The sequence below is a fragment of the Cinclus cinclus genome, chromosome 3 (assembly GCF_963662255.1).
Source record: "Cinclus cinclus chromosome 3, bCinCin1.1, whole genome shotgun sequence".
Taxonomy (NCBI): Eukaryota; Metazoa; Chordata; class Aves; order Passeriformes; family Cinclidae; genus Cinclus; species Cinclus cinclus.
Window position 1 is genome coordinate 7826494 of NC_085048.1, and position 27427 is coordinate 7853920.

Below are 27427 nucleotides of genomic sequence, written 5' to 3' on the forward strand. Positions count from 1 at the left end.
AAAAACAATAGGGTTTTCAATGGCAAATACTTTGCAATAAATCAAACTGAATAGACAGAGGGAAACAATACTCTCATCAGCATTAACTTGTCTTTCTTTTTTCCCTTTCTTTTATTTAAATTTTTTACTTTTTCAAAAATGTCCTCAATTACAATATAAACTGAATAAGGATGTAAAAGGTTGGTTCAGAAGCTGGGTTATCAATTTATTACAGAAAGCAATAGTAAAAGCTAATAGATGATGTGTATATGACCTTCACATCGGATTAGTGAGTAGTGTAGTATATTAGCAAAATATTGTCCATTGTAACACAATAAGATATTTTTCTTATTATAATAAAAGCAAAAAAAGTATTACAATTTTTCATTCTAGCCTTCCTTATCAGGGATTTCCATGTTGCATTTCTAGCCTGGTCTCCTGCTTAGTGGTCTGGTTTGCATATTGGTGTAAGTGTAAAATGGACTGCACTTCTGAAATGAGAAGGACTAAGGTAACAAAAGGGAAATTGGGAAAATTAGAGAAAGAGAGAAGAAAGTCAGACAGGCTATGTCCAAGTAGGAAAGTAAATGGGAACACATTAAAAAGTAAGAAACATAGAAGGAGAACTATTAATGGCAAAAGGTGAGCTTATCAGTTCTTATGCCCAAATTTGAAGTTAAGATCCAATATTCAGTTCCGGCTGAACTGATTTCAGCTCAGGAGTTGGTGTATGGCCATTAAGAAGGCCTTTCCCCATAGTTTCAGTGACTTAAAAGTCTTTACAGATAGAAGTTAAAGGTGATGTATCATTTAATATTGGAATTCAGATTCAAGTGGTGGCAAGTTAGATTTGCTAACATAAAGTTTAGGACTTAATGGAAACCATGCCATGTCTTGCTTATGCTTTTGGCTGTTTGAAAAAGACAATATTTATACATTGATAACACATTTATGATAATGTAGGCTGACTACTTCAGTGATTATTTGGAATTACTTTATTGTTAGGGAGTAGTACTTCCAACAGTTTAGTGGCCATTTAAAACTAACCAAATACTTATAGGAGTCGGCACTACTTTTTTGGGGAGTGTAATTGGATTGATTGCTTGTAGTCTACATGTGCTAATTAAAAGAAAGAAACAAAATCTTTGGACATATTTTATTTATGCTCAGATGGAATTAAAACTACTTCTGAATAACTTATCTTCTGCATTAAATCCTCATCCCTCTGGTGCTCATGGACATGGAGTCAGTAGATATTAGCTTTACCTTTTCCTGGGGATCAGATCTTTGAGTCACAGCATTATCATAAAATCATAATATACTTGGATGTGTATAAAAAATGGCCAAATAGATTAATAAATGGCCCACCATCAGTATAATAATCTGTTAATCTACACAAAATCAAAAGCCTTCTCATGCATGTACATGAGTTTGGCAAGAGAAATGTAGACATTGTATTTGGAGCCTTTGGTCAGTGTGTTCTTTCAGAATTTCTGCTATATGCAAGTAGAGATTGATTGGGTTATAAATGTGCTTATGATGCAGAGGAAAATTATTGCTAGAAAATTATTGCTAGGAAAAAAACCAATTGTTAAAATGTTAAAACTCAGCTCTATGCTTATTTTCACAATTGTCCCTCCCAATCTTGCTTGCAAGTTGTCTCCCTTTTACAAATGACAAACACAAGTCCTCAGTGGTGGGTCCAAGACCTGTGTTACCAACATCTCACCTAAACTCACTGAAGTTCTCTAATTGTTTCACAGAAAAAAAACCTCCTCACATGAATGCTGGAAAAGGAGCTTCATTAATAAGGCACAATGGCATTTTGCTGTCTGTGACAACTGCAGAAGAACCTACTACACAGAACCTTTTAGGCAATTATTTGTGTTAAGCTGGTCAGGACTTGGAGCCAGCAATTTTTCTGTTGATTCAGGGAAATCAGTGCTTCATTCCTCCTGTTCAAAAGCATTCTGTTCAATATCAGATGGTATGTGTACATTCTTGTTAGACTATTCCAGCCCAGTACCAAGCCATCTGCTCTTTAATTGGCCCTGATGGATGTTTATTTATTTTGTTCCAGTGATGGTGAGTTGAGAGCTGCCTTCAGTAATCTGGTAAAGTACATAACTATTCTTTCAGTTTGAGAGCTCTTCCTAATATCTTATGTCCCTTGCTACTATTCAAGTAAATTAATTATTGTCCTGTTTCTAGTGGACATAGAAATAATCTGATTAATTTCTTCTTTGAACCATCTGTTTTCACAGTTTAAAACTTAACATGTCCACCTTCAGCAGTCTTTGCTTTGTATTAATTAAAATAATGTCTGACTGGCTTCAATAATTTTGCTTTCCAGATTTTTCTTTTCTTTTCCTTCTTCTTTCCCTTTGACCATTGTGAAACTGAGTGCAGGATCGAAGCCTTAGTCTGTGGCAGTTGAATATAATGAAAGAAGCACATAATACATCTTATGTAAGACACATCAGTTTATCTACCTCCATCTGACTGCTTTCTTTCAGCAGGATACGTGGAGAACCCAAGTGAGGTTAGAATATCTTACTTGCAAAAGCAAAGCTGTACAAAGGCATTAATGGCATTATCACAGTGCTCTGTATGCACTAATTAACCCTGCACTAGCACAGCAAAACTGCTGCTTTTTATTTCACAGTTCACGAGTATCTCTGCATGAGATGCTTGAAATGGTGTAGAACCAGTTGTTTGTAAGGCACTGTGCACACTTCAGGAGGGATGGGTAGGCAATAAGCATCCCAAAAAGTGTAGCTACTTATTTTTGTAGCTTGAAGTATAAATAAAACTTTATGCATTTGGAATAATGAACAGTCACTTATTACTCATTAAATACACTGTCCTCCCCTGCCACTTTCTTAATGAATGTGCTGCCAGAGGGTAGATTACATAGCAGTTAGAAAAATCCCTATTTGCCTAATGAGTTTCACTTATTTCACAGTAGTCCTAAAATTGGGCAGATACTGGCTTTAGTCATGATATTTGTTGATTTTCCTGACAAAATTTCAAAAGAGCTTACATGCTTTCTGGGAGTCAATAACAAAACAGATATCAAATCTTTTAAGAATGCTTGAGAATTTTACTAGATTGTAATTTATTCAGGGTCCAGTTATAGCAAGATCGTATTTTTCATTTCTGTAAATGAAGTAGTTTCAATTAAAAAAAGAAAATAATTCCTGAACTTTTTTTCTATTGCTCATAGATCCAGTTTTAGAAATAACTTTTTTATCCTGAATAATCAACTCTGAAGTAGGGTTCACAGAATTGCTGGTACTCCTCCACAAAAGTCCATTTGCATACTGAATATTTCTTTTGTTTCTATTTTTAAATACTGGGTTTCTGCAGAATATTTTGCTTTAATTTTGGCCAATTACCAGTTACTTATGTAGCAAAGGATGTCAATCTTCTGGGTGTCCCTATTCTGCAGGGAAACATCTCTGAGTGTAGACAGGGCTTGGTGTTTCCTAATGAGGGAACTGTTATCAATTTGTGTATTCACCTTTCTGCATTTCATCTTGCAATATGAGCGAACCTCATAAGAGCAAAGTGAACAAGGAACTCCCTGAAGTGTCTGTGATTTTTAATTTTAGGAATTAAAAAACAAATAAGAAAGAGTGGGAAATGGATATTTTAAACGTGATTGTTGAATGCATGTCCTTTACAGCAACAGCATTTTTTTCATGTGGTGCTTGACAAAGGATCTGCCAATGCTTAGCAAAGGTTGCAAAAGTCATTTCCTGCTGCCTGAAGCAGCCTATGCTTCTGGTGAGGTGAGAGCAGAGTTCAGAGTCATCTGTTACACGAATGAGAAGATGCACATGGTTCAGGGGGAAAGCAGATGAAGAGGATTTTCTTTCCACTTCAGTAACTCACAGCAGGGAGTATAGATTTATTTCCCCTTCTCATGTTACTTTCATTTTGCTGGACTGTTTCAAGGCATTGCAGATACTACAAATAGGGATGTACTATCTGACTCTGGGAGTAGGAAAAAGACCAAGAGTTGTTACTTCATTCAGACCAGTATTTTCTGTTGCAGTATTCACTTGCAGTTTGAGGAAACTGTAGAGATGCTACGTCACTGCATAGCAAGTAATTTGAAAGTAGCCTCTTGTGATTTTAGAGTTTCTTGGTAGATCTCAAGAAAATCTACAAGTCTCCATAGCCTTCTGGCTGAACATATAAAACTTCTGTCAGGGGTCTAATACTTATCTATTACCATTTTTTATTTCCATTCTTTCAATTCCATCCCTGTTTCTTGCCCCAACATATGAGGTCAAGAGTACTTGGTCAAACCTGCAAAATCCCTTCACTGCTCACTTTCAGGCACCCCTTTAAAACTAAGACAGGTCAAAAGATGAGTTCTGTTCTGTTTCCACTCCCAATCCCCTTTATCCTCTGATATCTCTTATTCCACCTCCCACCATACCCTAATAACACTTTGTCTCTTACATCCTCTAGAAAGAGGGTTGGAGTGAGCTATGAGAATGAGAGCCTAGAGGAAGAAAATTATTTTGATATTAGGAAAGGAGATAAAACAGGGAAGAAACTTGAAAGTAGAGCAGCAAGAGGCACTGAAAATTTGTTGTGAATGTTTGCTGAATCAGTTAGACAAAAATTTCTCGGATAATGGACTATTGAAAAACTCATCAACTTTTCTTTGGTTTTTATCTTTCTTTTTTGTGCTATGGTGACAAATATTTCCCTGCTCTCTTGGCTGGATGCCTCTTGTTTTTTAAGCATGGGTATAAAATAATAAGCTTCAAACATCATCCTGTGCACGGCAGGTTTTGAGTTGCCTCCTGCTTTAGCAGCTACATCACTGAGAAAATCTATCTGAATGTACTTTTATTCCAACAGGTGCAGAATAGAAGGGAACAGGTGGGGCTGTTCCCTCACTGGATGGCCAGCTGTCTTGCTTTGGTCGAGTGTGTGTCATTCCATCCTCTTAACCTCCAAAACAAGGTGGTGACACCCACCTTATCTGTTGGAAATGATTCCTGATCTCAGCATGCTGCCAGTTTGCATCTGTGAGTTAGAGCTTGGCTGCTGGTCCAGGAGGCACAACATCCCAGGGACTGTTCTAGAATTTTACAGTCTGAAAATTCCGGGAGTGCTCCATGCCACTCACTGATCAATTTATTAGTATAGATTTAGTTTGACTATTTTCCCTCTAGATCAAATAAGGAATTCTTTGCTATGAAAGGTCTGGGATTTAAAGCTCTACAGATGCCACATCATGCCATAATTCTGTGTTAATTTTTTCATAAGTGAATACTTTGGCTGTTCATTTAGAACTTAGATTTTTCCAGTTTTCACGAACAGTCATGAAACTTGTACATACCTGGAATTCTCAGCTGGGCTATATTGGCTCCTGTTTAATTTCTCAAATGCCAGGAGTTCTTGAAAAAAAAGAAAGATAAATTGTCAAACATGTGCATGTGTATGTATAGCATGATCTACCTGTAACTGGAGCACTTACACTTATTAATTCTATAGCTGGAATAATAATTATGAGCAGCAAGCTGCTTAGAAGAGGTCTGGATGTGTGGCTGTGGGTACTAGATGGGATCAGGTTGAGTTAGTCTACTCCAGTGTTTAGATTGTGCATGCTAATATATCCAAACTCCTTCCCAAGACCCATTCAATGCATGAAATTCTACTGCAGAAGTCTCTACAAGGTACTTGCATTCTGTCCAGAGCAGTCACATCTTAAATAAAACATTCTTCTCTCTGCACCTGTTCAGTAGATTTTTTAGTGCTCCTAATAGCAACAAGTGGAAAGAAAACCATCAGTTTGCAGAACTTACTGCTGGTTATATTCAGATAAACCCACCCAGATTTACAACTTACTCAAGAATGAGCCTAGAAAGTAGTAGAGAAAGAAAACCACCCTTGGGATTATGGTGGATTTTGCTTCATCATTTGCAAAAATGGATACCTGAGAGTTATCTGTCTCCTACATAGAACTTATTTTGGGACAGTAGAGCTCAAGCTTCAATATAACAGGCAACTTTGGAATTTCTTGTGGTGGGGTGGATGGGCTTTAAAATATATTTTCCTGTGCCATTTCAGTTCTGCAGTTAATAACAGAGAGGCCACCCTAATTTCTTGAACTTCAGATTTCTAAATTGTCTTACCTTGAAGATTTAGCTGATAGCTGTGACATCTTTCCGTATGCAGATACAATTTTATTATAAGTCATCTACCTATGGCTGGGTCAGCATTACAGCAGCCTCAGCTCTCATTACTGTGTGACAGCAGATGTGAGATGCTGACATTAGAAAGACAGAACTATATTAACCAAAAATATTTTTGTCTCCCTTTGTTGCCCTCCTTTCTCATTGCCAACTCTATTATTTCTACTCTGTTTTTCTGTGCTTAAATTTCCCTTCTGAGCATTTTTAATCTTTCCTGTATTACCTTGTTTTCCATTTGGCACAGGTATTCTCTGTTTATTTCTTTCACATTGTTTATATACCTCTGGAGAAATTACAATACTGTAATTAATTAAAATAATTGCATTTTAAGTAAACCATAGGATCCTTCTCATTCTTGCCATATGTATGGGAACAACGTGCAGTAATGTGCTAGCAACCAGCCTCCTGTAAAAATCCTGCACAAAAATATGTACAGTGGCCTTTTAGATATTATTTCCTAAGTGTCTATTGTTTTGAGCAAATTTATGTAAGGCTACGCAGATAATTTGATATGTATGACCTGCTCGTTAGCTTATTTCTTCAAGTCCACACACAATGCATTTCTCTGTTACAACATTATATTTATATTAGTTTTAGCCTCTTTTTGTTGAGGACTCCTGTCCAGCCATATGCCAGACTATCAACAAGCTGGTGAGAGAGGATTTAGACTCAGATGTTTTTGGATGCCAAAGCATTTAAAAATATTAACAGATGCATAGCCTAGTTTGTATGAGGGCTGTGGAAAAAGAATGAAGGAGAGAAATTACTTATTTCTAGGACTCTCAGAAGAAAGTTGGTACAAATGGTGTGAAAGCTGTTAGGATTCAGGAAAGCTCAGTGGGACTGAGATTTCAGTGGCGTGCCCACAAAAAAGAACAGAAACTGGAGGGAAGAGGTTACTGCCTTTTTCCCCCCATTACTTTTGTCCCTCTTCAGTTTTCTGTTTCTTCTTCTGTTACCTGTTTCTGTCCCTTTATACCTTTCACTCTTTGTACTCTCCAGAAACACCCAGTGAGAATCCAGCTGATGTCAGCTCATCATACTCTGCTCCCGGTTATGCTTTTACCTGCCTCATACAAATAGAGAAGAATGCCTGATGCCTCAAAGTCTTGGAAGCTCACCTTTGCGTAGAGAAAATGAAGAAGAGAGTACTTAGTAACTCTCTTTTGGGATGACTAACAGTATCCAGCTGCTGTTGGGCTCTGATGCTCCTGGAAGCAAGCTGTGTGCCAGAATGAAACCTGAGACTTGAGCTTGCAACTCAAAGACTTGTCTTATGCACAGTAATTAGTATTGATGGGGTACTTAAATAACCCATGCATCAGTCAATATAGGAATGGAAAAAGACAAAGGTTTATTCAAATTTATTGGTGACAACAGTTTATACTAATAGCAAAGAAAGCAGTAGGAGGAAGACTCATATAGGCTGGATCATGACTGATGAAAAAGAACTACTTGGGGAGAGGAAAGTTAAAGGCAACCTGGGTGACCAAAAGCATTGAAGACTAAATCCTTGATTCACAGGAGTACAAGGAGGGAGAGTAATAAAGTTTCTAAGGAAGAAGTCTTCAACTGAATGGTCTGAATGGTCTGTTGGAAAACAAGTGTAATAAAAGATCATCTGGAAATATTTTAGTGAAATAATTATTCCATCACAACATCACTGGAGGGTAGGGATAGTGACTTAGAAAAACTATGAAGTCTTCCAAAACGTGAACATTTAGCAGTCATCACACAGAAGAAAAGTATTCTCAGTTATTGAGAGCAAATGGAAAAGCAATGTAAGTAGGGACAAAATCAGAAAGGTTAGTACACAGGCAGGAAAAAACATCCAACCGAGAAAATAGCCAAGAAAAAATATTTATTCGTTGTAAATAAAATGATCATGTAAAATAATTCAGTGGGGAAAGTTTAACTTCCTACAGTAAAACAACAATTACTTTGAGCACTGTAAATGGGAATATTGTGTCCAAGCTATAATCGTCTCCTCAGGGCCAATAAGCTTCCAACAGGACACCACTCTTCAGGCAAGATGTGGATCTATTAAAGAATATCCAGAAAAAAGAAATGAAAAATTTAAAATAAGCCTGCAAACTATGAAAAATGGGTTTGCCTTGTCTTGAGAAGACTGATAGGGGCAAAAGAGATGATCTGAAAGCAGCCTTCCCACGCATGAATGGCAGCTGCAAAGATGAAATTAAATAAACTTTTCTATGTGTCCACAGTTGTTAGAATGAGAACTAATGATTGCAAATTGCAGCAACAGTCCTTAGGAAGACATGTTTTATCTACAAAGGAGAAATTTTATCCAGAAAGTTTGCGGTCTCTCCATACCACTGGAAGATTTAGTATGATACACTCCTATTTCAGACTCATGGTAACCAGTTTTTTGTTTATAACTGTAGGACTGAGGAGTAAAGAAGCAGAAAATTGCAGGTGTTTAGGCAAAGCTTCTCTCTAGTGTGGCTTTCATATTTATGGAAGTTCTTTCACAGAAATGTTTTAAATGCATTGGAAGCAGATGAATTTTATACTTAATTGGTGTAAAGATGCCAAAATTAAAAATCTTTTTTTTTTTTTTTTTTTTTTTTTTTTTTTTTTTTTTTTTTTATGTTTCAAGGTATTGTTTAGTGCTCCGCCATTCTGGTGCATAGTTATATTAATACCCCAGTGTCTATGCTTTTTCCCTTAGAATGAGACTCTTCCAGTGGATAGTTAATTTGTCTCAATGACCATAATAACAGTGCTAAAGAAAACACAATGGAAATTGTGACTTGCAGACCTATTGGCTTAGTTTGGCTCATGTCCACACAGAGAAAAATCTCATCAGAAAAAGTAGTGTGGCTCTGCCCTACCTGTCTGTTAGGAATCATTCCTGGTCTGTGCTATTCCCCAGGAACTGTGTGAGAGTGTTCAGTTGTCACGGGCAAGAGTGAGATACCTGTCAAGTATCACGGAAGGAGAGGTTTAGAACCACACTTGGACTAAAATTCTGAATGTCCCTTGATTACTTTTAGTGAAGCAGCCAAAAGAATTACTTGAGAAAGCAGTTTAGAGTGCTATAATTATCAGGAATCGGGGGTTATCTGCTTCATTCAAATATTAATTTTGAAACAGTGCATGCTACTTGAAATATATCTCCCCAAAAATGCATGGGAACAATCTAGGACATAGCACAGAGCAGGGCTAATCTTGACAAGCAGTAGAACATGATGACTCTGCTTTTTTTGGGAATAAAATGAAATTTTGCTGATCACTAAAATGGTTTTTCTTATAGTCTGAGGAACCAGAAGGTTGTATGAGACATTGAGGTGCAGTTTTAAAATACAGTGGATTTTTAATGCTGCTCCTTGTAAAGGAACTGGTGAGTGAGGGAAGAGAACTATGTTTACTAAGTTGTGAAAGCGAGAGAACTTAATTTTAAAGCCAGTCTCATAGATCTCATTGCTTGCCTAATGATTTTAGAGAGCTTATGGTTGGAAATGTTTCAAGATTTGTGAAACTTTTCAGCTAAATATTATTGTATCTTTAATTTATAAAGCCAAATCCTTACCCAACAAACATGCTTCCTGCTGAATCTAACAGAAGCTCCTGGCTGAAAATCCCTGTGGAATTTGGCTCTGACTTCCAATAGAAAATATGGACTTTGTCGTGATTCAGGAATTTTAAAAAGCTATTGCTTAGTTGCTGGGACTGAACGACCTTTTCTCTGATGACACTGATCTCACGTAAAACACCTCATGTGCATATTCTCTTACTGCCACATCTAGGGAAATTAGGCATAAATCTAGGGAAATTAGGCAGAAATCTCTTTCCAAAAATACCAAGGGCTGTACAAAATGCATAGACTGACTAAGCTCCTCCAGACCTTGGATTGCAGAATTGTGATAATATGCAGTTATTCAGTGGAATAAGACCCTATTGCAGGGGCTGAACTATGCATCCCTGTATTTATATATATATTTATATATTCATTTATATATTTGTATATTTATATTTATATTTATATTTATATTTATATTTATATTTATATTTATATTTATATTTACATTTATATTTATATTTATATTTATATTTATATATCTTTATATATTTTTATATATTTTTATATATATATATTTATATATATACAAGCTTTCTTACTATATATGTGTAATTTTATGTATATCAACCATTTCAACAGTCACCTAAAGAGGTACTCACCCATTACACAGTGCACAGCAGATTGCAGCCCACTTGCCACTGGCATTTGGATGCTACTATAATGGAACTGATCCTGATTTTCATGGTTATTAATATTAGTAGAGTTACTAGTGGTCATATGAATTAATAGTTTCAGTAACCATGATGCTCCAACATCATCTATGGCAACAACTGAGTCAGGACTCTTCAAGTAGTATTGAAATGCTGAAATAAATGTAACTTTTGGAAAAATGAAGGCCAACAGAAATCAAACTGGTGTTTGATAGTTATAGCAAAGTCATATTCTGAATTGAAATTCCCATTTTTACTGATATAATATATTGCTCTACAGATATGACTCATGTAGTGCCTCAAAAGTTTAATAGTGTCACTTCTGTAACTATAGCCAGAGTTCACGTTTGAAAAGCAGAGTTGGCACTTTTACCACATACCTGCAAACATCATTAAACTTAATACAGCCTCCACTAGATTTTTGTTCCCTACTAGGCTGTGTTCCTATCTTATGGCTTCTAAAGGTACAGTATATAATCAGGTAGCTTGTTATGGGGCTTAAAAATGTGAAAAATATCACTCCCCTTGTTTACAATGCCTTAACCATCCTGTAAAATAACAACACAATGCCTGTCCTCATCTTCTGCACTGATTAGATCTATTAGAGCTTAGATGAGAAAAATTCTGTGAAAAAATATGCTTTTCTGAATTCATTTTTCCGCCCACAATTATTTTTTTTTAATCAGAAGAGTTTGTGTTTCCACTGTGGGTCTTTCCTGCCTGTGTTTTCTAGTTAGCTGAGTATGATATATAATCACCTTCTCCAACTGGATTATGAGCTGCCGTGTTCATGTTAATTTAATTAATTTATTCATCCTCCTTGCTCATTCTAACGATTTTTCACAGGCTTCCTCTTCTGCACTGACAAATGATACAATGATAAAAGACCGTGGTGAGCCCTATTTAAACACATCTCCAGAACCCCATGTCCTTTTTATCTTCAGATGCCCGATACAATTCTTGTGGTTGTGCAGTCCTGACACAAAGTAATGTTTTTGAAGCAAATTCAGGCAAGTCTAACAACCACCATCTTATCAGACAAGAGTGGAGCAGACTCTACTCAGCATTGCTTATACAGATAAATTAAACATGCCTGGGGCTGTTCTCAGATGCAGAGGCCAAATGGGCCAAAATGCTGTTGAGCTTGGTCTCCCTCTGAAACAGGTTTTGCTTCTGGCCTGCACATCAGGAGTGGTCCCTCCTGTTTCTATCAGGCTCTGTTGTGGAGGATGTTTGCTGTCCTCAGCCAAAACCCCCACCACTGACCTGCTGATTTCACTGCCTGGTTAGTTGAGTTTGGGTGTCTTGGGAGGCTCCCTGTCACTTTCAGGGTATCAGGTCAGACAGAGCCCGAGGACACTTCTCTCTGAGACCTACTCTAAACATAGCCACAAACATTTCTTGTGACTCAAAACAGTACAGTACAATGTTTTTTTGCTAAAACTCCATAAATGTTCACAAATATTTGCCAACCAGGCCTCCATAACCACAAGTTTTAATTAGGTTGCGGCTCCCTTGGTTGGACATTATTGAATGATTCTGTCAGCAGTGCTGAACCATTAAGTTGACTTGAAAATAACAGGAAAGCTTTTGTTTATGCTGAAACACGAACATCACTTTCCTGAAAATATTGTGCCTGGACCTTTTTGCGTTTGTTTATTTGTGTTAAAAACCACCAAAATGTTGAGGCAGTGTATTATTAGATCAGCAGATGAGAGAGGAGCCCTGATAAGAGCACACTTTTGTGACGTGTATTAGAGAACAGTAATAGCGACACAGGTTTAATGACATTGCGATAAATAAGATCGAGAGGAAAGTTGAGCACATACCGGGTGTTCATGCATAATAGAGTAGGAATGAATTGTCTGCTGTACTTTTTCTATGCCAGTAAATTGCCTTTGGATAAAAATACCATGCTTATCTACTCTAGAGGAATACTGAAAAGTAATGCTAGTGGAAGGATGCATGCGTGCAGAGAGCACCAGCTAGGCTTTTCCAAGTCTTTGCTGATCTTTCTGCTCATTACTGTTAAAAGTATCTGAGAAGCAAATGGTTGGGTAATGAAGGAAAAAGGAAACCAGATTTCTTCCTCACAATTCCCATTGGTCTATGAGGGAGGCTGCAGCATTTCAGGGCTGGGACAAGTTGGGAAACACACTGATTCCTTTTCCATAATTTAAAGCTACTGCCTAATGAGAAAAAACTAGGGGAGGGATGCAGGCCTTGCTAGGCTGCATCCATTTCTCCAGCACAAAGATGCAGGCTGGAGCAGTGAATCTGGTTGCATGTTTGACACAAAACTGGATGCAATCTTCCCAGTGTTCAGTGTTAGTAGATGTTAATGTGAAACACAGGTAACAGGAGATTAGGATTTGTGGATTTAGGATTATTTGTGTTTAATATACACATTGCTGTGGAAGTGAGGGTGGTTGTGATGTAATTTTCTTTCTAATCAGCATTTATTAAAAAAATAAAGAAGGTTTCATTTGGATGAGAATCTTTAGTTTTGTCCTCTATTGATGTCCAAAGTGTGTTACAGGAAGGAGTTTGCTGGGAATAGAATACAGAAGAACCTGAAAATTTAAATGGAAGTAAAATACATCGGATAATTTCTATCCACATTTCTTACATTATATGGCACTTCATCTGGTTTTAGTGTGGCATGGAAATTATATAAAGTGCTCCATGAATAAATGTAAAAAAATTACATAGGGTTTGTAATCATGTAATGGGTAAGAGTCCAGACAGTGTCCCAGTAGGACTGCTGGGTTCAGAAGTTGTCATATAAAGGGGTGACCCCTTACTGAAAGGAGATCATTGGTACAGTTGGCCCACATTCCTAGGCTTTGATTTAATGTGCACATGTTTTCATGGGATTTTCATAGGTGATTTCTTTTCTTCCATTTCCTTATCATCACAACTTTTACTTGTGTAACTTCTCAAGTACATTTCCATCAAAAGAAAAGCATTTCTAGGAGTGGATAAGTTTTTCTGGGTGCAGTACTGTCTATTGATCCTGATGGAGCTGTGAAGAAAAGAATAACTGTTCTTTTAGGATGCTGGAGAGCTGGGGGAAAATACATCCTGCCTGACCATTGTTTGCTTAGAAAATCATAAATAATTCCATAGAACAGAAATAGCATTTTCTTATTGGGCCACTATGAGAGATGAGTACATTGCAGTCTTCAAACCACTCAGGTAAAGTATAAGGGTGCATAAGTCATTTGTGTGTGAATGTCTACAACTGGGGAAAGACCAGCAACAGAAAGAGGTGTTCTCAGGGAATGTCAGGGGCTCAGTGGGTGCTTAACTGTTTTGTTGTCACTGCTAGACTTGTTCTGTGGGATGACACTTCAGCAAGTTGTCACTTTTTATTTCTGACTTTCAACAGAGCCTTTATTGTACAAGGTAGTCTACCTTTCCCTCTCTCTCTGACCACCTCTGGTGCTTGCTCCACAGCATCTGAATATCATCTGTATGCACTTAATGACCAGATGTTCTCTGTTGCACTTCTTCCAAAACAAGGTTGGAGAGTGAAAAAAAAAAAAAAGGACTCCAACTAAATCATCCAGGGATTACACTAACAGAAAATGATGCTCTTGGTATGGAAACTATTAAAGAAAACTTGATTTTGTCTTTATATACTAGGGTTCATTAACTTTCTCTCTGGTAGGGCTAATGACCTGAACAGAAGCTGTGGTTCATTAGTGATCTTTCTCTCTCTGCCTGGCAGTTGAACAGAAAAAAGAAAGAACTGGAAGGAGACATAGAAACTCTAAGTGATACAGAGCAGCATCATGTGTTTTCAGGTCAGGAAGCAAATTATTTTTCTCTTCCTGTCCTTGTAATAGGAATGATTTGATACTAACAGATAAAAATATCCTTTATGCCAGAGTTGATTTAGTCACCTAAAGAGGATTTAATTTACCCTCTCTTTAGCATTTTCTTCGTCTGGATTTGCTGGGATCCGCTTCTATCTCTGGAGCCTGTAGCATCTTGAGGTCTGTCCTACCTTATGTGTGACAGCTCCAGGGGTCATTGGCAGCAGGGAGCAGCTGCAGGGAGATTCAGGGGTATCTGCTCTGCTGTCATCCATCTCCTGCATACTTTGGCACTTTGCACTGGGGCAGGATAAGGAAGGGGTGGGCAGTACTGCTGCCTGTGTATCCAACTCAGCTGTGGTGCTGATGCAAACCAAAGTTCAGGAAGCCATTAAATGTATTTCTGTTTCCCTCTATGGAAAAATTTCCATTTCTCTGTGTTGCATGCGAAAGCCTCCTTTGTGGAGCTGTGATTGTCAAGGAAATCTCTTCTTCTTAAGCATGCTGCTCTTACAGAACAAGAAGACGTCTTTAAATTCTATTGAATTGCTATTTCATTTGAAGGGGAGAGAGAGGAGTTGGATGAAGAAAAGAAATACTGCACCAACATTGCAATGTTACATAACTTACTAAAAAATAATATACTAAAATATTCAGCCACTCATATTTTCAAGGCTGTTTATTTTTTCCTAAATACCATTGTTGTTATTTTTTAATGTCACAATAAATTTGATTACCTCTCATCACCTCTCAAGTTTGAATTCAACTTTCAGAGAAAAGATGTGCAGTTTACTGTGACTTTAAAACGAGCATTATTATGAAATGTAGCATGCGAATTCTAGGCAAGTAGCCAGTGAATTACCTGTCACTGAAGGTAATTTTCTCTCACCCAAGTTGTTTTTTTTTATATAGTGCTACACTAAAATATAGATATTAAATGTTTTTAAGGGAATTGTTCTTACTTGTGACCAAATGAAGAGAAGCAGTGTGTGAAATAACTAATATTTGCAGATAGTTATTGAAATAGTAGATCTGCAAATGTGGACTGTGTGCTTTGATTTGGGTAGTTAATGCTTTCAGAAGGCTCGAGGTGAACTAAAGGATAATAAGTAAGGGGACAAAGAGTCAGTGACAGTCACTTTTTTTTTACTTGAAAAGGGATCCTGAGTCACAGATAATGCTATCATGTACCCACCAAAATTAGACATGGAAAAGACAAGACAGACAAATCAGTCAGTTCCTTTTTTGGTGCTGGACTGTTCCTTGAATGATATTGCTTTGTCCAATCCAGTTTTAAGTATTAGAAGCAGTAGATCATCCCCATGGGAGACTGTGACACACTCTAGTAGTTGTCACTATTGAATTTTCTGTGATTTTCATCCTACTTTTCCCTTTGTTTTATTTCTTGCTGTTGTTTCTACTTATGACTATATTCTCAAGTCTTTATTTTTCTAAACTCATTTAACCCCACTCTGCCCATGTCCTTTCCCAAACATGCCAAGCAAAATCTTCGGCATCATTTGTCTTAAAAGCCCTTTTGGGATTCAGAATGGCTGTGAGGTTGCTCACAAAGGAAGCATTGTGGTACCTAAGGATGAAGTGATTTAATCCTGCTGTCTGGATGAGTTAGGTCCCAGGCATCCATCTGCACCTGAGGAGGGATTAGCCTTTGAAGGGCCAAGCTGAAATGATGAGGGATGAGTTATCCCTTAGAGATAACCAAAAGGAGAAATTATTCCCTAAGAAATGCTCGAGTTTATCCAACCCATCTTGTCTCTGTTCATACCAAAGATGGCAATGCTGTTATCTGCTGCTTATAATTTAGAGTTTATGCAGACCAGATGGAAAATAGAATTAAGAATCCTGTCAAAAGTCCTTGAGTTATTTGTCAGTTTCTGTTTATATTTCCTATCTAGAACATCAATCCCTATTGCAGGCTGCTCTTTCTTTAGGTAGCAGATTACAGGAATGGCTCAAAAACCTCCAAAAACTGATGTGTAATGCACTGGACTTTTTAAAGGCAGCATTGTTAGTCCAGATGGCTGAACAAGGAACTTCCTGGAAACCAAAGACATGAGACCCTGACCTTTATGTAAGCATCTCATAGTGGTGGATCAGAGAGATGCAGGAAAATATTTCCATTATAAACTTTTACAACTGGTCTTTAGTACTGCAGTATGATTTAGGTTGGAAAGGATCACTATAACTCCTGTGTTCTCACCTACGTGCTCAAATCAGGGCCAGCTTAGAGCACTTTCCTCAGGGCCCTGTCCTCAATTTTGACTGCCTACAAAGACGAGACTCTTGCAGCATCTCTGGGGAGCCAGTTACAGTGTTTGACCATCTCATGGTAAAAGAATTAATGTATAATCAGAATTTCCTTTGGTGCAATTTGTGCCTTTGCATATCTTTGTTGTAGTTCATGCCCTTCTGCTTATCCAGGTCTCATACAAATAAAGCCCTTTTACGGTATCTCTTAAAGAGATTTTTATGATCGCTAAATTGCTTTGTTAGGAGAGTGCTGTCTTAGAGTCATGGTTTAGCCCCAACCGGCAAACAAATTCCATGCAGTCACTCCCCCACCAGTGGGATCAGGGAGAGAACTGAAAGGGTAAAAGCTGGAAAAACTCATTGGTTGAGACAAAGACAGTTTAATAGGGAAAGCAAAGGCTGTGAAAGCAAGCAAAACAAAACAAGGAATTCATTCCCCACTTCCCATGGGCAAGCAGGTGTTCATCCATCCCCAGAACAGCAGGGCCCTATCATGTGTAATGGTGACATGGGAAGACAAACATCATCACTGAAAATGTCTCCCCATTCCTCCTTGTGCCTCCCACTTTATATGCTGACCATGATGTCATGGTATGGAATATGGCCAGCTGGGGACAGCTGTCCTGGCTGTGTCCCACCCACAGTCTCTTCACCAGCAAGGCAGTACAAAAAGCAGAAAAGTCCTTGGCTCCGTGTATTCCTTACTTAGCAATGAGAAAAGAACATCTCTGTATTATCAACCCTATGTCTGGCACAAATCCAAAACACAGCTCCATACCATCCACTATGAAGAAATTTAACTCAATGCCAACCAAAACCAGCATACTTAGGTCAGTGGGAATAGTGTCACAATCTTTTATGCCAGTGGAAATTTGGGAGCCCTGGTGTTGAAGTTCTGAAGTATTTATCACCCTGTTTCCCCTCTGTAGAAGTAGTCAGTGTGCGCTTCAAGTGCTGACTTGGCACACCCACATACCCTCCCACCCCAACTTTATTGCATTATTATAGAAATGCTTCAGGCACTGGGGCTTCTTCCTGTGTGTATAGAAAATAGTAGTACTGGTCTTGTTTGTCACTGACCAAGGACCTGGAAAATACAGGGTGAAAAAAAATTCAGGCAGGAGAAGGTGCAGAAATTTCTCTTGTTTGAAGGTGAGTCTCCAGGTGCAGCTTACTGGCAGCAATGTGATCCTTGCCATTGTCCACAGCAGCTTGAAGGCCCATCAATCTGATAACAGGGTGTCCTACTTTCACTGACCTTTCCTGTGTTTCATGTGACCTGCACATACTGCCTATGTCTGGGCTGCTTCAAAGAGCTGTTGGACTGCAGCTCTCCTTCTGGTGCCTCAAAGCACCAAGTTCATTATAAGCCTGAGCAGCAATTCCTAGTTACTAGCTCCTAGTTAAAGGAGCGAGTTGCACAAATGCCTTTCTTATTGGCAAAAGTGACACATATTCATAATTGAAAAGCAGAAACAGTTAGAATATTGTCTTGTGTCTCTGCCACTGCAGTATGATTCATAAATAACAATAAGAGGGACTGGGCTGGAGGATGGAAGGTGAGCAGGAATCCTTTGGAACTAGCACTAATAAGGATAAAAACGAAATGTTGTGGTATTGTATGATGTTATAATTGGCCAGTGCAATTACATTTTGTTTACCTTGTGGTAATGGTACACTTTGAGAATCATAAATATTAAATGTACTGCAGAAGAGATCCTGACTGCATTGATGTGTTTCCCTTGGACCTCTGTGGGCTCGGGAAGAATAGGGTTACATGCAAACGACTCTTGACAGGTTATGTGACACTGATTTGCAAAAGGGGCTGCGCTTTCATTTTCTGAGTATAATTACAGAATCTCACAGTTTTCTTTCTTTGTTATTGATGGCTGAAGGGCTTTCATAGCCGTGAATTTCATCTCAGGAGAACTGTGATCTCTACCTTTCTAAATTGTGGTGACATGTTGCCATTGTCATTTGTACTAACAGCTTATACAGGTGGCAAGGAATCACTGCATGAATAAGAAAAGAAATGCATCTTCGTTTTATTAATGAAAGCAGAAAAGGAACTCATCTGGTTTCAGATTTATAGCTCTGAAGACTGAGGAACTTCAGGGTTGTTTAATTCAAGTGCTGGAAATTAAAGTTACTTTATACTGTCCTAGCAAGCATAATCCCTACAGAAAGGCTCATGTTAGTCATTAGCACCAACTAATACTATTACCAGAACTAATAATGTGGACAATTATCTCTAGCACTTGGAGCTGTCTTTGTTCTGGAAAGGCTGAGTCCAAACTTGGAGGAGGTTAAGAACTAAGATGTGAATGTAAATTTTTTATTACATGCTCTCTGCAGTTTGAAAAGAATGTGGATTTTTGTGGGTGAGAGAGAGCAAATTTTTAGTTTGGGATTTTCAAAAAATTTCAGATAAGTGCTTTGTTTTCTTTCTAGCAGCATCTGAGTATGAATAACTCAAGTACTTCTGTTTTCATTGGCCTGCTTCAGCCCAAAGACCAGCAGACGTTGGGGATGCTGTGTGACATGACACCTGAACTCCCTTTCCCACCAGGCACTGACAGGAGCTGACAAGGAAAAGGTGACATGGGTACTCCAGGTTCTCGTTGCAACGTCCTTCTGCAAGGCGAGAGGAAAGGCTCTTTGAGTGATAAAATCTGCATTCCCTTTGGTAGGTGAGCACAGTAAATGTGGGTAAAATAAATAAAAATAAATGTAAGTCAAGTCAGCACCTTGCAACTGCTGGCCAAGCCCTCCTGCAGAGCTGCAGGAGCCCTTCTCCTGCTGGTTTGTCTTGTTTGCACACAGGTCACCTCACACTGTGATGTGGTACAAAGTCATCTGTGTGCCTGGAGCTGCAGTCGTCAAATCCAGCCTGGAGCTGGCTGAAGGCCAGCGTAGGACTGGGCTGAAGTCAGACCTCTGCTTGGTTGCAGTTCAGGAGATTCTTGTGCTGATTTTGGGCTGACAAAAATTGCACAATCCCCTGTGCACCTCTTCTCTTCTGATCCCTTGTGAGCTGAGCAAGTGGTCCCTAGACAGGCTTCAGAGTGAGAAAAAAAATAGCAATATGTTTTGAAGAGCTCTTAAAGAGTTTTATTTTTTACATTCCTTGCAAGCTACTGCTGTGCTTATTTGCCTATCAATTCATTTTCTCTTTGCTGGTACATTTACTCTATATTTAGCACATTTTAAGAGGACAACTAGATTGTACAGACAGAAAATCACACAGTAGGGTCTTATTTACTGTACTCTAATAACTGTGTTCATAAATCCAGCCTCTCTCTGGAAAACTCATATACCTGTCTTTTCTTTCTCCCCTTTGATTCCTGTCCTTGCCTCTCTCTTTGCTGACAGCAGGCAGTAGGATTTGCACTCAGTACCTCTGAATATTATGGTCCATTTACTTAAATGTGGACGCTGATATTAAACTTAAGGCATCCTAGTTTGACTCTTTTGTCTTACTTACATTTTTGTGGTGGTCTGTTGTTTATACATTTACAGTGAAAGACATTTCTGTGATATTAAGATTTATGCCAGGCAGGAAAGCTGAGAGTGGATGTTTATCTGAAATGCAGTTTCCTTGATTATCTGGGTTTTGAAGGGGTCTTTAAATGTTAAAATGCACTTAGACTAGTAGGTGATGATGTATTGAAAGCCTTTGCTGAAGAAATATTTTGTAGGATGTTTTTAAGGAGATATACCTAATTTTAACTTTTATAATTTATAGCACTGCAGTTTTATAAAAATGGTAATAAAGTCTACATTGTATAATTAAAAATTAAATGCTACAATATAAAAATATGTAATTTATTAGGTGTATTTAAAAAATCACTACACAGATTGCCTGACATAAAGTAAAATTAAGAATTATGACAATAAAACATTTTTTTGGGCTCAAACTTCTTGTTACAAGAGTAAATGGTGAGGCAGAGGGAAGTCATGGAATGGTTTGAATTGGATTCCACAGAATGGATGGAGTTAAAGTTCATCCAGCTCCAACCTTTCTCCCTTGGGCAGGGACACTTTCCACTAGACCAGGTAGCTCAGAACCCCATCCAACCTGGCATTTCCAGGGATGGGGCAGTCACAACTTCTCTGGGCAATATGTTCCAGTGCCTGACCACCCTCACTGCAAAGAATTTCTTCTCAATATCTAATCTAAACATATTATTATTCAGTTTAAAGCCATCTCTGACTTGTGCTGTCACTATAGGCCCTTGAAAAAGTCCCTCTCCAGGTCCCTTATAGCCCCTTTAGGCACTAAAAAGTATTATGTGATCTCTTGGAGCCTTCTCTTCTCCAGGCTGATAACCCAACTCTCAGCATTTCCTCACAGAAGAGATTCTACAGCCCTGTTGAACATCTTAGTGTAACTTGTAGACTTGTTCAGTTCCTGGTAGGCCAGACTGAAAGAACCTGAAACCAGAATTTTGTAATAAAGTTCTGTCACTGGTCTTGCATGGGAAGTCCTACATTATTCTGCAGGTGGGCTGTGGAGCTGTAGGCCCGTATCTGCTCTAAAAACTTTCTATAATTTCTCTTGTATATGTAGGAAAAAGCTTGGACATGGAGTGGTAGAGTTATTCACAGAAAATGTTGAATATTGCCTTATTTCTCAATTTTTTTCATTAAAATGTTTCTCTATATTGAAGATCAAACAGACATGGATCAAACTTTCTACTTGAGTAGCTCCATCTTTGTTTTCCTGTTCATAAAATAAAATGGGACAGAGTATATCAGCCTGACAATGTGGAGAGAAACTGGTATAGGAGCTGGAAATTGCTCTTTGGTAACATGTAATAGTTACATGGGAGATGCAGCTACTCCTGAGTCTCAAGAGGGATAAGATACCTAAACCCATTAAACTAATCTGAAAACACCAGCATAAAAATATTGCATATTGTTTCACTATTAGCACTGGTGTACAGAAGTATTTCTCCTAGGTTTTTCCTGGAATAGCAATGGTTGTTAAGCAGCTACTGTTTTTTGCAGGGAGGGAAAACTATACTCTTTTAATAATATTCTGTGTATGTAAATGTGCTTACTGCCATAGGAATGTTTTGATCATTCTATTTACCAAGGAATAAATACACAAAAAAGAGGGGTGAACCGAGGCTGTATTTTTTTTCTTACCCATCTCTAAAATAATCCATTTCATAGGGATTTATGTAACAAAGTAGGCATAACTTTCAGTATCTTTCAGGTCCATCACCTGCTATTTTCCTTTGGTGGTCTCACCACACTTAGGGAGATAGATGGGTATATCAGAAAATTATCTACACATAATTTGTCATATTTGGGCTCCACTGACAACAGGCTCTCTGCTTTGGAAGAGCCTGGGGTTAGCGTGGTAGGGAAAAGAAATAACTCCTTACCCTGAGGGCTTAGTTCTTCCCATGCAGCACAGAGGGCAGCTGAAAGCTGTGTGGGGAAACTAAACAGCTGAAGCATTTTGTGTTCAACGTGGCATGAGAATACGGATGAGATGAGTTGCTCTTCCCCACTGCCAGCCCTTGAACTTAAGATTGAAAGAAATCCCGATGGGATTATTTCAAAAAGTTCCCCTGAAGAAAGTGGAGAGGTTACAGAAACAAAATCTATTATCCATCATACCGTCATTAACAAAGTGGAAAGACTGGCAGAAGAATTGTTGGCCTAAACTTGAGACGTCAAAAAATAGGTAAGAAAAATAGACTGGGGAAATATTCCCTAGGAAGGGGAAGGGATTGGATGGTACTGCTAGCCCTCTTCATCTCTCATTTTTAGGAGTCTATTATGTTATTTTGCAGAGTGAAGAGCGGTTGAAATGATTAATGGACCGCAGGGTTTACGTGCGAGCAGGCGGCCAAACGAGTGAACATGTGCAGCAAGCTCAGCTGCAGGGAGTGATTCCTGAGTGCTGCTGGCTGGGCAGGCAGGGGTGCTGCACCCTGCAATTTAAGGAGATGCAATTAGCTGAAACAGAACAACAATTAGCCAAAAAATCTTTCAACAAAGCATTTTATTGTGCCTACCTGTGATCTCTGCCAGGAGTGACAGCTCACTCTGTGCCATTCAGCTGCAGCGCTGGCATCCATGGCTCACTCATTCTCTCCCAGTCCACGCCATCCCTCAGCACAGTTCAGGACATGTGCTCTGCTCTCCAGTCTGGCTCTACAGTCCCCTTTATCACAGCATGGGCTGTGGCTCAGTGAGCCCCAGAAAAGCCAGAAGGTGTGTTGTATCCCATACTGTGTTTAAATGGCAGGGGACTATAGGTCAAAGGGGAAAAACATCCCAGATGAAAAGAACAGGCTGGACTAGACAGAGAAGGGCACAATATTAACTTCAGAAAGGCCTCTGCAGGCACGAGGGCTCTGCTGACACCACCCCTGGAGGAGCCAGCTGGGGTAGGACTCCTCCTTCACGACCAGCCCCTTCTACCTGCCAAGCCAGACCAGCTGCCAGTTCAGCTGCAGTCTTGGAGCAGGAGTGGAGAGCAGCAGATGTTGCAGCCTGCTGAAGGCTTGCTGGTAGCTGAGTGTTTGAGCTCCTAGAGAAGAGCTCTTGTGGAGAAGGCCACTGGCTGACTGCAGGATTGCAGCACCGTAATTTTGGATGATTTCATTGTTTTACTGTGAAATTTCCTCATGGAGGAAAATGTATCAGGATTTTCCTAGCATTCTGTAAAACCACTCAATCAAAGTTGGTCCTGCCTCTCCACTACCTTGCTGGAGTCTTGCTGAAATGCTGCAGTGTTATTAGTAGTGGCTTTGTCCTGTGCTGTTTTGGAAAAGTGATGGGACTTCTTATATGTGCAGTTAGATTTGAGTGTATTTGATCCCTAAGCAAAGGAGAGAGGAAATGAGATTGTGTGAGCATGTTCTGTCCAGGGAGAGCGGAGGGAATATATTTTTTTAAAAAGGGAAAAAAACATTATCTTTTTCACTTTTATCCTGACACAATCATGTCTCATAACCCCGTAGATATGAAATAAAACACGTGCAGTTTACTCTTGCTTTAGGCCCACATTCTGTCCAAATATGTCTCACAGAATGTGAAACCACTAAAGCTGCTCCACTATGTGAAACCAGAGACTCAGCTGCTCCAGCACTGCCATTTTACACTGCCCCATTATAGCTTATGGAAAGGTTTCTTATCCACACAGTGGGTTTCCAAAATGGCATAAAGCTGTTTTCCATTTACCCTCTGCCTTAAGCTGCTAATTTTTAATAGTCTGTTTGTCATTCTGGCCACAGCTGAAGATTGAGGTGAAGTTTTCAGAAAATGATCTAGTGTGAGGCACTGCTGGTTATGTAAAGTTGTTCCTCACTGTGTTCATTGCTTGGCACTTGTTAACTCTTAATTTTGTCTGTGCTCCCTGTGGCTGGCTTTGGTTGATTGCAGCTTCTGTGAGATGGGCACCAAGCAGGGTCCTGGACCTACCTGTGATGCTACATGACAGCAATTAAATTATTTGGTTTTTTATTTTTATGTATTTGCTGATGAGACTAATTAACTTCATAGAAAACATGATAAAATAATATATTAATATCATTATAAATCTGTTTTATTATTTTTTCTAAAAGCTGTGATGTTCATCTCCAAGGTAAATGAGTATGGTGTTTTATTCTGCATAGCAAAAGATGTGATGGAGATTGTGACTGTTGTGTAATATTAATATAAATAGGGTCAGCTGTACATGGTTTGTCTGATGCTCTTGTTTTACTTCTCTGTCTTTTTTATTTTGCCTCCTTAAACCTCATAATTATTCAATAATTTTTTATTAAATTATTTATTGTAGCCAGATGATTGATGTCATTTCATTTTGGTTCTTTGCAGCATCCCAATTCTTTAGCTGTCAAAATGACAAGCACTCAGTGATTAATTAAAACCTTGATTTTTCTCTGTTATTGTTCATCTTCAGTCAAATATAAATTCTTATGTATTCCAGAAAATAATAAATATTCCCCAAATGCAGGTTTCTATAATTTAGATCAAGGAAAACCTTCATTTAATTTTAATTCTTAATTTTTTATTATATTTAATTTTTTATATATGCACACTTGTATATATAAAAAAAAAATCTTGTGAAAAATGTTAAATTGAAAACTTTATAAAAGAAAATTGCCAGCATGGCCTGATGTTGGATGGAAACCTCTGTAAACTTCCTCACAGAGCTCTCTTTTTTTTCTGAGGAAGGTGAGACAAGTTAAGAGTGGGTCCTTGTCAGGACTGACAAACCCCCTCACTCTAACTAGCATTAATTGTAGTGCCTTTTCTTTTGGTATTGTGGACATACAGCATACATTTCTTTCAGCCATATTGAAGTGTTTGTTGTTGAAAGATGCATCTGAATTACTTACCTTAAGATCTCTTTATAGGTGATAGAAAGAAATAAGCACTCTCAAAGGTGCAATTCGCCTCATATTGAAGGAGACATCGAGCGTGGGGTGCTGAAGTGCATCCTATTGCCTGGTAAGAATGAGACAAGCCTTGACATTGGGTCAGACAGCTCCCACCCAGAGATTCTGCGACTTGGGCTAAGGTGGCCGGTCTGTTTTGTGTGCACTCTCAGCTGGACACAGAAAGCAGCATCTCCCAGTTCCTGTGCTGGGCCTGGAAAGGCTTCTCCTCTCCTATCCTGTTGCATGCAAAATCTTAGTGGCAGCGAGCTGCTGGGAATGGCAGAACAGATTCCTTTGAATGACCTCAAGCCATTCAACGTGCAGAGAGGCACCAGCCCAAGCTGGTCCAACCTTTGCAGTGTTGGGGTGGGGCTCTGCACAGAGCTTTCTGTGGGTGTTGGAGGGAAGATATTCTGATGGCAAAGCCACCACAGCAACTGAGTGTTCTCCATGGGTGGGCTACTTGACCAGCATGCCAATCAGCCTTTATCCCTTGAACAGCCACTCCTAATTCCTCTGGGGAACAGCTGATGGGTTGGAAATGCTTTAAGGTATGTTTGGCTTTCTGGAATTGGTTTCAAAGACCAATTTCTTTTTCATGGTGTCTCATGTGAGAATAAACTCATTAGCTTTCTGGTATGATTCCCTGAATGGCTGACTCATGAATTCTTCTAAAGTTTCAAATTTTCAAGTACGTGGCACATCAGATTTTGCTGGTAAACTGAATTTAGCCTTCTTTTCAGTCTTTGTTTAGGTTTTTTTATCTAATTTATGCTGGTTCTTCTCATTTTTTGCTTCCTCTGCTTAATGTTCCCAAAGATGTGATTGACTGCACCTGAAGTTACAGCTTCTTGGCCTGAAAAAAAAATGAATTGGCTCCAGTAAATTACTAAGCTAAAATTCATATGATAATAATTTTGCTGATTGGTTACAGTCTTCCATTATGGAAAACTCAGTAAAATCTTAATTAGAAAAAACAAACAAACAAAAAAAACCCCCCGAAAAACAGAAAAAAACAGATAAGGAATAACCAATAAAACAATTTATAAAATGTCCTGAAGTTCCCTACTCTTTATCAGCTCCTTTGATGGTATTGAATAGATACTTACCCTGCTTTGGAACTCTACAAAAGTCATTGCTGAACTACTGATTCTGCTGAAAGGATGAATATCAGATGAGGAAAATTCAAGGTATGAAAGAGTGTGTCCACTGCCAATGTGAATACCTATGCATATTCCATAAAATATTTCTGCATATGTGATTTTTAAATTTTTGCCAGACACTCTCATGTCTTCCTGAAGTATTGTTATATATGGAATGACCTTTCCATGTAGTTTCAGTTGTGGAGTGTAAAGAAACCTCCCCTCCATTCTGCATCGTGAATGTGCACAACAGAAAGGGATGAAGGGAATTTTCCTGTTATAAAACCTGCTTGACTGTATTGAACCCAAAATAATGAGAAACAGTGAGAAAACAAATTCAACAAGTTCCTCCCACCCCCTTTATTTTTTTTGCCAGAAGAATTAATTGCATGTTTCCTATGAAGCAAAGCACAATAGGGTTTTATGGTACATTTCTTGTGGTTTTGTTACAGTGCCACTGAAAATACAGAATTTTCTGCAGGGATGTATATGTGGTGTTAAGCATTTTTTCACAGAAATTTGAACAAATGCTCAAGGCTCAGATGAAGAAGTGGTTTAGAGGTCATGAGACTCAGAGTGGCATTTGACTGGGGGCAAGGCTTTACTAGAGACCAGGTTAGGGGCCATCCTCTGTCCATGATGGCCCGGAACAGATTGATTTGCTTAGATAAACCCAGTTTAACACTCATATTACTTTCCAGTCCATATAAAAAGATTTCTGCTTTCAAACTACTTTTAAGGACCATCTTTGAGCTGGGAGAACTCCTGGGTGATGGCAGGCATTGTCGGAGGATAATGAGTTGGCAAAGGCCATGTCAAGGACAGCACTGACACTTGACATGTTTGGATGATCACGTGACTTGCTTGACCTGTTCACTCAGTTTTCTTTCATTTTCTTTCATTTTTATCTTTTCTTTTCTTCTGTAATGCAGACACTGTGTCATATAGACTAAATGGGGAAAAGCTAGGAAGGCAAGGTAGGAATGGCCAAAAGTGGGGAGCACTGGGACACCTAAACCAGCTAATGAAATTCAGCAAAGGGGGTGGTATCACCCCAAGGGTCAATGCTATGTCCTGTATTGTTTTACTAATCCCTCAATGATTTGGATGTGGGGCTAGAGACCCTTCACAGGAAGTTTTCTGGTGATATAAAACTGGGAGGAGTGGCTGCTGTGGTGGCATTCGGTAGGATCACTGAACTCCTTCTTTAATTGTGAAAAACATCAGCCCAGTCATGGAACTTAAAGTTAGAAATAAATGATTTTTGTAAATACTCTAGGCAACTCAACAAGTTATGAAATGATAAAGTGTTTTAACTCTTTTCTGAATGTAGG